Here is a 13715-nt window from a genome sequence, read left to right as displayed (position 1 = left end):
TGCACTTTGTGACCAGTAGCGAGTTCAGTTTGGTTTGCAGTGGTGAATGTGGTTATATGGGCACATTCTGGCTTACTTTTACACTGGGACGCATTTTGGTTTACTTTTACACAGGTATATCAGTGGCACTGATATTAAGCAGCCGATACCCGATACGTGAAAAAGGCTGGACATCGGCCAATATATCGGTTAACTGAAAATCTGTCAATCACTAGCCACTGAGGCTATAGACCTGCGTGTACCAAAATCGGGTTTGGCATATGGCTTCAATTTAAGGTCACCTAAATGCTTCTTTCCATTTCCTTTCCAAAGGTATTCTTAAAAAAACAAAAAAACAAATAAAGGTAATACACACTTATTTATACACAAGCAACACAAGTTCAGCTTAGGGGGGATGGCCTTATCTTCAGCCATGAATTAGAAAGGTGAACATTTGTAATGAATTAGACCCTTCCTGTGTTTGGACATAGATTCTATGGATTCAGACCGAATCGGTAGTTTCATTATGTGGCTTACACAGTCAGGAAAACCTTTAAAGGTCGTTTATAAGCTTTCTAGGTATCCAAAACGTAGCTGCTCTCCTACGACATGTTTAACAGAAGGCCAATCTTTGTCACGGGAGGAAGTTCATGTTGCAGTAGGCACAATCACAGGGTGAGATTGCTGGCAGGATGTCACATTTTCCATTAACATAATCAACAAAAAGTTCAGAGTCGTCCATTCCACTTCCTAATGTATGAGTCTAGGTGAACTGCTCAAAGCCTTGTACAAAGGCTACATTTATAAATTCTACCATACATAAGCAAAAGGTACCTTCCTTAAATGATGAACAAGCACTTTTTTATTTTTCCATGGTCAAAAAGAAAAAAAGGAAAAGGGGGAAAAAACTATAAATTTGTATGGCTCTTTTCTGTTACCATAACTGTCATTTCCTCCAGGATTTATTTTCAAGATCATGAGATTTCCTGTTAAGAACAGCTTTAGACGGATAAATTCTCAGTGTTCACCATTAATAATCCAATATAAACAGACCATTCTGCAGAAAAGGTCTAGGCCAATCTGAAGAAACTGCTAGAATAAATATCTGTGTGGTGTGTAAATGCAGCAAATTCTGGGGCTGTTCCTTCATGAGGAAACACTGGGCAGCAAGCAGTTTTCCATCAACCAAAATTATCCAAGCAATTTTAAAGAATATGGGCTATTTTGAGACATGACATTTTATGACATAATATAACATATATATATACACCCACACACACACACTTGTATATAGCTCCATAATAATTGGGACAAAGATTTTCTTGATATGGCTCTGTACACCACAAGCTCTGCTTTCTACATGGTGACACCAAAGTGTATAAAAATGCCCTTAAATAAATGGTGATAATGTAAACTTTACCCACATTTGTACTGTTTGACTGCAAATCAAAAACTGCGGAGTACAGAGCCAAATCAATAAAAAAAATGGGCCAAATATTATGGAGCTCATTGTGTGTGTGTGTGTCTGTACAGTATATATATGTGTGTGAAATCAGAAGCTACAGTTCAGAGACCTCACAGTGGATGACTTCTTTGGTGGTCTCTCTTTTCAAAGGTCTCTCAGTTTCTCTATAGGTGCTCTGTGACAGAATGAAAATGCAAAGGCTCATATTACATTTAACTGCAATGCAGCTCACGCTTTTAAACAAGCATGAGTTTTTAAGGCTCGTTTTTATATTTGCAGTTCAGTCCAGTGACCACTTAGCTCCTTGTTGCGTGATACATTAAGAAACAAACAAAGAAAAAGTTCGATTCTGCAAAAAATGTGACAGACCATAATCCGCAAAACATGAACACTTCGACCATCTCATAAAACATCCTCAATTTACCCCAGTGCACTACACACCAAATGTACACCTAATCATTTATTTATTGGGCAGATTGATGAATCAAGCTGAAACACTTAAAGTTTTAAGTTTTTTGTGGCTTGCTCGGTTAAAATCTAGACGGTCAAAGAAAGTTGGCCAATAATCTCTGTGGCCTCCTGAGATTACACAGGGTGGGTAACAAAGGGGGTGCCAGAAAGAATGCAAAATTCAACAGCCTAAATGAAGATGAATTTCTGCATTTTTCCCCCATACATAACTGATTAAAAAAAACTACAGAGAAAAAAAAAAAGCTTTGAGGTAAGAACACGTTTTTTTGTCTGTCGAATTTTAATTCTTCTCTGGGAGTACCATTCGGCTATTTGAACCCTGTAGGCTATTCTAAATGTTTGCTTCATCCAACCACAAACTTCCACAAGGTTTGATACTTTTTTTCTTGCATGCTCTCGGCAAAAAGTATGTGTGCTTTGAAAAAGGTGATGCAGTGACGTTTTTGTCGCTTGTTTTAATTCATTCCCTTTTAGATGCGAATACAGACTTTTTATGTTCAAAATTAAGCATTAACGAAAGGCTGACTCCAGTTTCGGGGAAAAGACAGGCTTGTAGCACAGCATTAGGTGTGCCAGTGTGCATTCTTCAAATATCTGACAGGAACACAGGGAGGGGGAACTTTAATTGCAACCTGATGTATTAATCCACTGGATACTTCAAGTGGAAAATGCACCTTTCCATATTGCCACATTAAATAACTTCATAAAGAAAATAAATAAAGAAAAACAATGTGTGAATGAAGCCAAAGTGAGAATCTGCATCAGAGGAAAATTGGAGCAAAAATCATGATGCGTGTAGGCATAACTATTAAAGATGGAAGTTTGTTAGATCTCTCAAAGCAGATCCAATTACCACACAGGTATGGACTGCTTTCATTTATATCTTTGCTGCGGCATCTAAGAGAGAGTGGATTAAATTTTCCATGCTGGCTAGCGTCCGCCACATCCAATCACGTGATCATCAGAAATGGGCTCAGTGGGAACGTGAACATCGTCACCAACTCATCAAGAGCGACGTGAGGACCTCCCATAGCTACCCTCCAAACAAAGACAACAAATTCATTAAAACGCCACTGGCAAACTAATCAGTCTCAACACGAAGGCAGCAGGTGACTTCTAATACCTGTGAGGCTATTTCGATGTTTAGCTTTTATTAAACACTATGCCAAAACTGGGCTAGTCTTTTCCTGTGACCAGAAGATTGCATGCTTGAATCCCACATGGGGCACAGCAATGTTCTCAACCTGACTTGCATAGCAAACATCCAGTTCCATAAGTGAATAACATATGAGCTAAACAAGTGCACTACGAAAAACAAAAACAAAAAAACATGCATCAAGTCATAGTTTGTTGACAATACATATTGTCAGTATACTGAAATTACATTTTAGGAAGGACATATTAGAGGCACCAGCAGTGTGCTCTTGACTGTCTCTGTCTCCAGTCTAAGACCTGCTGTAGCCCAGACCAACCGAATTTCTCCTGACATTTGTTATGACCTGACTAGTCAGTGCAAAAGCTTTGGTGGGAATGAGGAATTTCCGGATCCTATATGTGCCATAGAGAAGACTAAGCCGGAACCTCTATTTGGAGATGTCATGTACTCATAAGGCTCCACTTAAGTATATATATCGGGTGCGGGGTGTACCGTTGCAAATTCAGTAAGAAACAAATCCTTTTAGTTTGTGCAGAAGAAAGATAATAAAAACATAAGACACGGCAGTGCCCTATTTTGCCATATATTTCAAGTATTTCAAGTGTTTTGTGTGAGTCTATTTTTTGATGAGGCATTAAAAAATGCAAATAAAATGAAGGTCACGAATACAAATGCTAGCTTCAATTTTTCTCTTTTGTATTTTTTTCCCCAGAACTGTTCAGACAGTGTGTGTAGATGCACAGTGCTGTACTGGCACTAAAGCAACCATTTTGCCCGATGGAAGATTCCGGAATAATTGGCTTGGTGCACGGTCGGCATTACACAGATCGGAGGGTGTAGAGAGGGTTTCAAGCTTTTGACCCACCTGAGTGCATTGACTGAGACAGAATCGGTCAAGTGAGGTCAGGACTCTTACAAAACACTTGAGACATAAAACTAATTGTAAAGACTCAATTTGCAATCCATCATCATGTGCTGGTGAGAATAGCTTAAACAAAACAGAAGCCATGCGTTTCTATGACATTTCACAAAGGTATTATGGAAGGTCACAAAATAAATTAAAAAGGAATTTAGTGAAGTAAAACAGCTGGAAAAAACCAACTGTTAGACTCCAACACAAGCAAAATCTCAAAATGGATGGCAGCTATCAAAAACAGTCATATCATATGGCACACATTTAGGAGGAGCCAAGTTTGTAATTACTGTAGCCTAAACAAAAAGTAACCCAAAACCTGCTCTGTGTGCATGTGCGTGCATGTGTGTGTGTGCGCGCGCGCGTGTGCGTGCTTGTGTAAAACATGTGACCGCCAGCTACAACTAATTTTCCACATCCCTTCTTGACCGCTTTCTGGCTTAATCAAACATGCAATTTCCAAGCATAGAACGGAAACAGACAGTCAGCCAGGCTTTTCCATTTCAGATTGAAACAATTCACGACATTGAGGGTATGCAACACAGGGATAACCCTTTACAGGCTGCTTGGAATCACATGATATGTTAACCTGTGCTACTTTATGTCTCAGGTACGGTAAGGTAACCTTTGGAGTGCAGTGAATAAGACCACACTCTCTATGTAGGATTTGCCAAACTGCCCATCAGATGATAGAGTTGGAATTTAGCATTACATGAAGCTCCCTTAGGAGCAGCTTGCCCTGGAATAAGATGCGGGAGTAAATATAGAAAGGCTGGATATCATTTGACTTCATGCTTTTTGTTTTTGGATCATCAACTGCAAAACAGGCATTGAGTGCTGAATTTCTTTATCATTTGATGTGTAGTGTATCGAGTCTGGAATACACTACACACGAAAGAATGGAAAGCATAATCTCTCTCTCTCTCTCTCTCTCTCACGCACACACACACACACTCACACACACACTCGTTTTCTCCAACTTTGCTCAGCTCCTCTGGAATGTCGTTCCGAGGACACTCCACGCCGCGTGACTTCCTCCTACGAACACCACAAATACATCCTTTCCGGTTTTACACATCGCTGTAACAAAGCACCTTTCCTCGTCTCGGGACTGGTGCCGTGCGCGCTGAAATAGCGCAAAGTTAATACCTTCAAACGCCTTTTCATTTCCTTAATGCTCTTAGCGAGTGCAGTGTCTTATCGTGCTTCGCCACAACACGCCGCAGCCTTGTTCCCCCCCGTCACCCCGCAGCACGTCCATTATTGATGCGCGTTTGCTCTGGTGAGAACAAAACCGGGATGAAATTCGGCGCGAGAGCTCTTAAGATATTTAGCGGGGCTAACAGAACAGCGTGCGCGCGGTAAGTGTGTGCGCGTGCGTGCGTGTGAGCGTGCGTCGGCGCGTGCGGGTGAGCCGCAGGGCAGGTGTCCCTAACGAGGACAGCTGAGCTGGGCGCAGTATGACACTCATACCGGCCCACAGCCCGAGGGTGTAAAAAACCAAACCCGCCGCCGAACGTACCGCTACGAAATTGCTGCCAAAATCACTGCGATGCGAGGGCAGCATTTAGCAGAGGTTAATGGGACGAATGCAGAAATGCTCACAGGATCGTTCAACACATGAGCACTGCATGCTTTTCCAGTGTCCTCTGGTGTCGCTGGTTAATTATTTTAAATAAAACTGCACTTTGATTTTGGTTGTCCTCGCAGGGGATGGCCTAGCGTACAGATCCTGTTTTCTCATCATTACATTTAAACTCTGCCTTCGCCCACATCCCCCTATTTAAAAGTCAAACTGCAATTCTGCACATTCTGTTGACTTACAAAAACATCTCTAGCTTAATCCTCACAAGACAAGCAATAATTGGCAAATCAACAAATGAAAAAAATATACAGTATATGCTCAAACAGCAAATCTGACTATGTAAACATTCATATTTTTATGCTGACGCAAACCAATTTCTAGCCTTTCATTTATTTCAATTCCGACTCTCAAAAACGAGTCAAACATGAAAGTCTGTACGGTTGCATTGATAACAAATACCGGATGCGATTTTATGATGGAATTCCGAGCGGTATGCTAATTTTGCTCATTCTGACGTGTTGAAAACCGGGGTTTGTGCGTGGCGAATACCACGTTCTAGAGCAAGTTTCGAAGCCGGGGCACGCAAGCGTCGGCGGTCTTGAGCGTCCCACGGCCACGTCTGCTTGTGTGGCCTTCACAGCACCGAACGCCAATGAATATGCTAATTCAGAAGAGCCAGGGCCCTCTCTGGCTCTCCACGGTGGGAAAAAAAAAACCACCTTGGAATTAGTTTTGCCCTGGAGACAGAATTCTATTAAATTCCAATGCCCCATAACACAATAACCACCGATCTTTTCCCCGCTGCTATTAAACACCGGCATTCGAAACGGAAAAGGCGCAACATTAGAACCCCGAGCACGTTGCGTGGCGCTTTAACAGCCAGCTCCTAATTGATGCATTAAATGCGGGAACGTGGACGTCCGCGCTCCGTCGCTGGAAGCAGCGAAATCGGCAGCGCGGGATTGGACGCCCGAGGGACAGACCGTCACCTGGAATCTAATATCTGGCCTTCAATTGCAGCAAGAAGTTTTTTTTATTACAATCCATTATCCACCATTTATGTTTTTAATGACCCAGAAAACTGCTCAGAACCCACGCAGACCCCGCGCTTACCGGCAAACCTTTAAGGCTCCCCTTACGAAACGTCAGTTCCGTCACTGTTACCGCGCCTCGGTTGGACAATGGTAGATAAACAGACTTTAAGGCATGTTCATGCTTCTCTCGTGGGAACGGGGGGCAGAGGAAACGGTGCCTGACTTGAGTCACCCAGCCCTTATGGAGCACCAGTGGCGCACAGACTAGGGGGGGTCAACCCGTCCCAGGATCGGTTCAAACAGCTCAAACCCCTTCAAAGCGCCACGCGCGCCCCACCACCCGCAGGAACGCGGAACAGCCTGACAGGCCCCGCAGCCTTTCAAGTGCAGATGTCGGAATTCAGAAAAGGAGGGAGATCAGGGTGATGCCACGAGATGAAGAGATTTCCGGACTTTTCTGCTGAGAAGATTCAGCAATTAAAACTGTGCTGCACGTGGCTGTGAACCCGGGGTTATCCTCCCGAGTCAGATGTCTGCTGCTGTACTTTTTACCTTAAACCGCCAAAGAGCGTGGGTCTGCCTGAGGTCAGCACGGATTACTGTCATGTTCAGAGATGCCTACTAAACAGGGGTGGGGGGGGGGGGGGGGTGTGGAAAAGAAAAGGAGAAAGCGGTTGAAAATGAAAAGGACTACGATTCCCATGCTGCTGGAATGAAAAGATGCTTGGCCTGCATCTCGCCCTCTCCTCGGCGTGCTGCAGCCAATGCTAATGCCTGCCGTTACAGACTTCAGGGCCAGCGACGACATGCACAGCCCCGCCCGCCCACCCCCCACTGACCCTCGCTGAATGCACAATCTTGGACAGTCATCAAGGAAAGCCCAGTCTATTAATATGTGAACAGCTGTTTTGTGGAGTGTTACAAGGTTGCTGGCTAAGTGACTGGACTGGACCGTCAGGAACGTGGAAGGATGCAGGCTAGGGGAGAGAGAAAGAAAGAGGAGGAAGAACAGCAGAAATGAGAGGAAAAAAGGAGGAAAAAAAGAAGAATATGAAAGAAAGACAGACGAGGGCTTTCTCCTGATCGCTAGAATGCGGTTCCCATCCTGAAACGCATTCCGTGAAATCAGGAGGGTCTATTTTTAGGCAAATGTAACGTATGGCATTTCCTTTTAGCTGCAAACCATTGTTTCTCTTGGAAGCCTTCGCATTTCCTGGTGGCTTTTGCTACGTTGAGAAAAAATCCAACATCTGCAGTTATACTTCCATATACTGCCTGAGCTGGAAGCCTACGCAATCAGACTCATTTTGAAAGGATCTACGGCAAAGTATAGACTAAAATACAGATCTCCGGCAGCAGTGTGGACTATGACTGCGAGTTGATCTAAAATGTGGGACAAAGAATAGATTTGTTTCACCTTCAAGAACCTAGGGAGAATTCAGGGCAATGACTTTGCTCTAAATATAGGAAGTGGGTTCCACTGATTACACACAGTTCTTTTCGGAAATACTTTTTCTTTGACAGTTTGATATTTAACCAGACTTAACGTTACCTTAAAGTACTGATGCAGCGTTCTGTTGTAAAAATCCTTTAAAAGGAAAACCTTTCTAGTGGGAATAATTTGCATTGTGCAGCTGTAGAGGCTCTTAGAAGGACATTTTCAAGGCACCAGGCACATTTAAATAGTCTAACAGTTAATAAATGCAACGTTTCAAAATCTTAGCTGCTCTGCCCTCTGCGCTGTTCCATAGTGCTATACATTCCCACAGATACTGTAGGCCTAACTCCTCTGGATACAACCTGTATATTGTTGCTGTTATTGTTGCTGTTGTGTGCCCTTAAAATGACAACACTGAATCAAAACACTTTCCGAGAGGCCTCTCACACAACAGGAATAAACAGGGTGGGGCACAGCCCACATTGAATCAAGTCTGCTTTATTATTCAGGGTGTGGTAAAATTTTAATATTATGCGGAGCAGATCAAAAGAAGCCTCCGCGAACAAACTCCTTCATCATCTCTGGCTGACGCGAGACAATCGGCTCCCACCGATTCCACCCGACTACGGATCCGTCGTCGCGGGGAACGACCGTTAGTGCGAAACGCGATTTACTGAGGAAGGAGGAAGAGCGGGGGGGTGTCCGCGGCAACCGCAGAGCCGCAGAATGCCTGCAGAGGGGTTTCGAAAGGCAGGCAGGGGGACTCGCCAGACCTGCTCTCCCGGACACTGAGATCCACCTACCCAAACCAGCAGGGCCGCTTCCAGCCGAGCACGGGCTGCTTCCCACCACTGACTTACGAGAGACGCAGGGAGAGGGAGCGAAAGAGAGAGAGAGTGAAAAATAACACGAGAGAAGTAAAGAGAAAGTGATAGAAACAAAGCAGAGTTCAGACAAGGATAAAATAACGAGAAAAAAGCTGAAATGGAGAAAATGAGAAAGAGTATGAGACAGAAAAAGTCACATGGGGACAGAACGTTGTGCGTTTCCAAATTATATCGCTCTGTCCCAGAATCACAGGCTTTATTCACACAACGTTCAACAAATTGCAAAGTAACGGAATGGTGCTTTTTGCTTGTACACAAGTACACAGCTTCAATGTGGTCACTACTCCTCTGTAAAATTAGCAGAACAACCATAACATTCCAGACAGCCATAAACAATCGGCCACAGCACATTTCACTGTGCCTATGATTTTGTTTTATATCCTGTCTTGAATGCTCTCAGGGCCTTCCACATATGCTCACATTGATAAATTGTTTGCACTTCCACTTGCGAAATTTCAGTTAAATCCTGCGCCACTGCTTCCGTTAGCTTGTCTTCTAAGGCATGTTTATGTGCACTCCCTTCTAATCTCTGTGACTGTTCATAAACTGTTTTTCAGCCCATAAACTGAAATATTGTGATCAGCAGCAGAGCAAGTGCATTTCAAATTTACAGTGGCACAGCCAGGAGCTCCAAATCAGTTTTATAGGGCACTTGTGCAGTTGTTCTCTATTACATTACGTGTGAAACTGGCCATATTAATGAGCAGCAAGGGATGGGGAATGAGAAGATTATTCAAAAATTTAAGATGTAAAATGTGTCCACTTATCAAACCGTGGCAAAAAAAAAGAAACAAGCTCACACAGTCACATTTAAATACATTAACAAACGAGAAAACTAAACACATTTTGCCAACAGCGCTGTTCGTGTTCACCTCAGCCACTGAATGTCATTATTAAAATGCCATTTCACCCATTTTAGAACCAGACATACTGTATATCTGTCAGTTGGGGAAGAACCATGGACAAAATGCAAATCAAATTAGACCATTTCGAAAGGCTAGACACAATTAGTCGAGGGGACTCTTATCTGTGTACCATACTGATTAGCCCGCAAATAAGCACCAACACTTGCGATCAATATTCGTTTATACACTACCGCAGTCTGTACACAGGAGAACCACTGTGTTCTGTGTGAAAAAAACAAGTCAATTAATCAATAAATGAGTGCCTGACTCACTAATTAACATGAGCTGGGGCTTTTCTTGTCCATGTCTCAAGCTGGTGGGCGATTCTATTCACCATGTGTGTCTCCGTCCCACTCCTAAGGCAAACTGAACGGAAAGGAATCACGTTATGAATGATCGCAAATAGAAATCTGTCTTTCCTGGTTCAAATCAGTTAGGTTAGCTAAATACCCTTATCTGCACATTTAAGTGTGGTGCAGCTTGTCTTCAAGTTAAGCTCTTTGTGGGGGGAAGTGCTTAAGGATTTACTGAACATAAACTGAGCCAACTCGTCACACGCCAGTCATGTTAATTGACTGCAGAAACTCCTTAATCAGCACCTCATAAGGACTGAAAAGTTATTACAAACAAATGTCTGACACATTAAATCTCAAGGCTTCAATGACTCATCAAAACAGATACCAGGAGTCAACTTCAACTTTTCAATTTTCAAGAGTCACATCATGAGTATCATGGGCCATACATTTAGCCTTCTTTTCTTGTTCAATTTGAATTGGAATGATAGTAACAAAAGACAGCCGTCTATGAGTCAAAAAAGTCAAACTCAGGGGTCTCCAGTCTTAGCCAAAAAGGGCTGAAGTGGGTGGAGGTTTTTGCTTTAGCACAGCATTGAGAAAACCGATTCAAGTAATTGACTAATCATGATCTGCAATCAAGACTTTGATAAGAAGAATCAGGTGTCTTACTGCTGGGCCAGTGAGTGGCACCAGTACTCACATACATGCTCAAACACGGTGTTTGCTCAGTCCGTATCACCCTTGTTGTGACTGTGCGTCCTTAGCTGAAAGATTACACTTGTTTGATGTTTTCCCTCTTACATTACAGAGAGCACAGAGCCGATGCTGTCAACTTAATGTTGTGCATTTCTTCCTAAAAAGGATGATAACTTGAGCAATATTTCAAAACACCGTCTCCATCCCGGTTCCAAAGCATGCGGAAAAAATATTTCCCAGAACACTTTATTCACAGCATTGACATGATGAGACTAGTCAGTTTGAGCTTAACATACACAACTGCTAAGCTGAACAGACCTCAGCATTTTAAAACAGGCAGTTTGCTAGATAACTAGCGAGCTTCAAATGGAGAGAAGTACCTCACAAGTTGCTAAATGTGATTATATGGATGCTCCTGTGTGCTGTCTCTACTGCATGGCTAATGGTACCATTCACCGGCTTTGTCAATTTTGTTCAATTACATCCAATGAATTTGAATAATTTCCTCTCATTACCAATAAATACAGTGGCAATGGTATTCAAACATTATTCAAAACAGCTGCTGTGAAAATTGCAAGCGACAGAAACTCCACAAACGTGAAATCAAGACTCTGCTAAAAAGATGAATGACAAACACATGACTGTCATATTCAACACATTCAGCAAATTTGTGAGGGAGAATGTGAACTGGGTCATTAGACACGCCTCTCCTCTCAGTTACATACATCAGTGCACATGCTCAGCAGCAGAACTACATGACTGAGGCGCTTTGAATCGCAAGCAGTGACTGCATTCCTGTACTTAAGCCTTGTTATTTGCACATGTGGTTGTTTGCCAGTGTCTGCCGGGACACTGATTTGTACAAACTCTTCAGCCATATGACTAAATGCAAAGCAAATACACTACATGGCCAAACGTATGTGGATATCTGACATCTAACCTCTCAAACCAAAATTATGGGCATTAATATGGAGTTGGTGTATAACAACCTTGCGGCTATAACAACCTCCACTCTTCTGGGAAGGCTTTATACTAAATGTTGGAACATTGCTGCAAAGATTTGCTTGCATTCAGCCAAAAGAGAATTAGTGTGGTTGGGCACTGATTGGGCGATTAGGCCTGGCTCGCAGTTGGCTCTCCAATTGATCCCAAAAGTGTTGGATGGAGCTGAGGTCAATCAAGGCCTGACCAATCAAGTCCTTCCATACGATTCTGGACAAAACCATTTCTATATGAACCTCGCTGTGTGCTGGGGGCATTGTCATGCTGAAACAGGAAAGGGCCTTCTCAAAACTGCTGGTGAAGCACGGAATCATCTAGAATGTGATTGTACGCGGTAGAATTAAGATTTGCCTTCACTGGAACTATGGTGCCCAAACCATGAAAAACAGCTCCAGACCAAAGGGTGTCCAGATACTTTTGGTCATATAGCATATAAAAAGACATGATGTCTCTAACATTTAATGTTGTAATTAAATGTTAGAGGATCACAAACCCTTTCCATTCCTTGCATGGAACCAGAGTATTTTACTGTTCTGGGCCTAAAGCACCTCTCATTCACTCTACTGGCACTACTGAGCATATTCCCGGAAAAAAAACATGACGCATGACAACTGGCAATGACATGGCCCAGTGGTGTTAACTGGGGAAAAAAAGGACCAGCTGGCAAATAGGCCATTCATTTCCAGAAAGCAAACACAGATCATTCTCAGCGCAGTGCCAAAAATAACACCGGCCAGATATGACCGGAGAGGTGATCCTTTTCCCAAACTGCGCCGCATAATTAATCACAGTCACATGACGGTGCGGGCCGAGCGGGCCAGGGAGATTATGCGGTTTGGGAAATTTTGATTCATTTTTTTTTAAACGGACACGGTGCATCATATCTCCAGAGCCAGCCAAACGTGAACCAAAAGGCTGCGTCCGAGCACAGCGAAGCGCAAAGAGCCGAACGGGCGGACCGCGGCTGGAGCGCGGCTGTGTGAAAAGGGCCCGAGCGCTCGACGCGTTCTGAGAGCGCCGCTCCGGCTCCTTTATCTCGCCGACAGGAAGCAGATCTCTCCTCCGCCAGCGGAGCAGGGCGAACGGAAAAAAATAAATAAATAAACGGTTGGCGACGCTGCGAAGAAGAGATACGGCGGGTTTGTCGCGCCGGCTCTGATGGCGGGGAGCGGTTGAAGGTCACCGGCGCGGCTGAGAGTGACATCGCGCCGCGTCCGCGCCGCATTCCGACACTAATCCCCTGTAAGATGGCAGCCGGCGGTCGAGCCTCTTCAGAACCTGCCGCGCGGAGCCCGGGATCCCCGCCGCCGCCGGTGATGCGCTGTTATCAGGACCGGTCGTGTGACATCCGAAACCTACACTTTAATGCCCATGAATGACAAGCTGGAGAGAAATAATGATAGCTTCCCATTGGGTCTAAGTGTTGGCTTTCACGGTGCGTTACTCTGTGAGTGTGTGCGCATGTGTGTGTGCACGTGCGTGAGAGAGAGTAAGCGCGTGTGTTTCTGAGTGTGTGTGAAAGTGTGTGTGTTTGTTTGCGTCTGTGCTTGTTTGTGTCTGTGTGTGAGTGTGTTTGCCCGCGAGTATGTGAATGTGTGTGTGTGTTTGTGTCTGTGCTTGTTTGTGTGTGTGTGTGTGTGTTCGCGTCAGTGCTTGTTTGTGTGTGTGTGTGTGTGTGTGTGTGTGTGTGTGTTCGAGTCAGTGCTTGTTTGTCTGTGTGTGTTGTGTCTGTACTTGTTTGTTGTCTGTACTGTTGTGTGTGTTGTGTCTGTACTTGTTTGTGTGTGTATGTGTTGTGTCTGTACTTGTTTGTGTGTGTTGTGTCTGTACTTGTTTGTGTGTGTGTGTGTCTGTACTTGTCTGTGTGTGTGTGTATGTGTGTTTGTGG

General features: G+C 43.8%; 1 protein-coding gene across 8 annotated transcripts in view; it reads right to left on the bottom strand.

Moving 5' to 3' along the window:
• The window catches only part of mid2 (midline 2), a 155699-nt gene that overhangs the window by 59694 nt on the left and 82290 nt on the right, over window positions 1-13715 (bottom strand). The window lies entirely within an intron of this gene.

The sequence above is a fragment of the Anguilla rostrata genome, chromosome 3, assembly GCF_018555375.3.
Source record: "Anguilla rostrata isolate EN2019 chromosome 3, ASM1855537v3, whole genome shotgun sequence".
NCBI lineage: Eukaryota > Metazoa > Chordata > Actinopteri > Anguilliformes > Anguillidae > Anguilla > Anguilla rostrata.
Note: the sequence above shows the minus strand (reverse complement) of the source record. Positions and strands in the feature narration are given on the sequence as shown.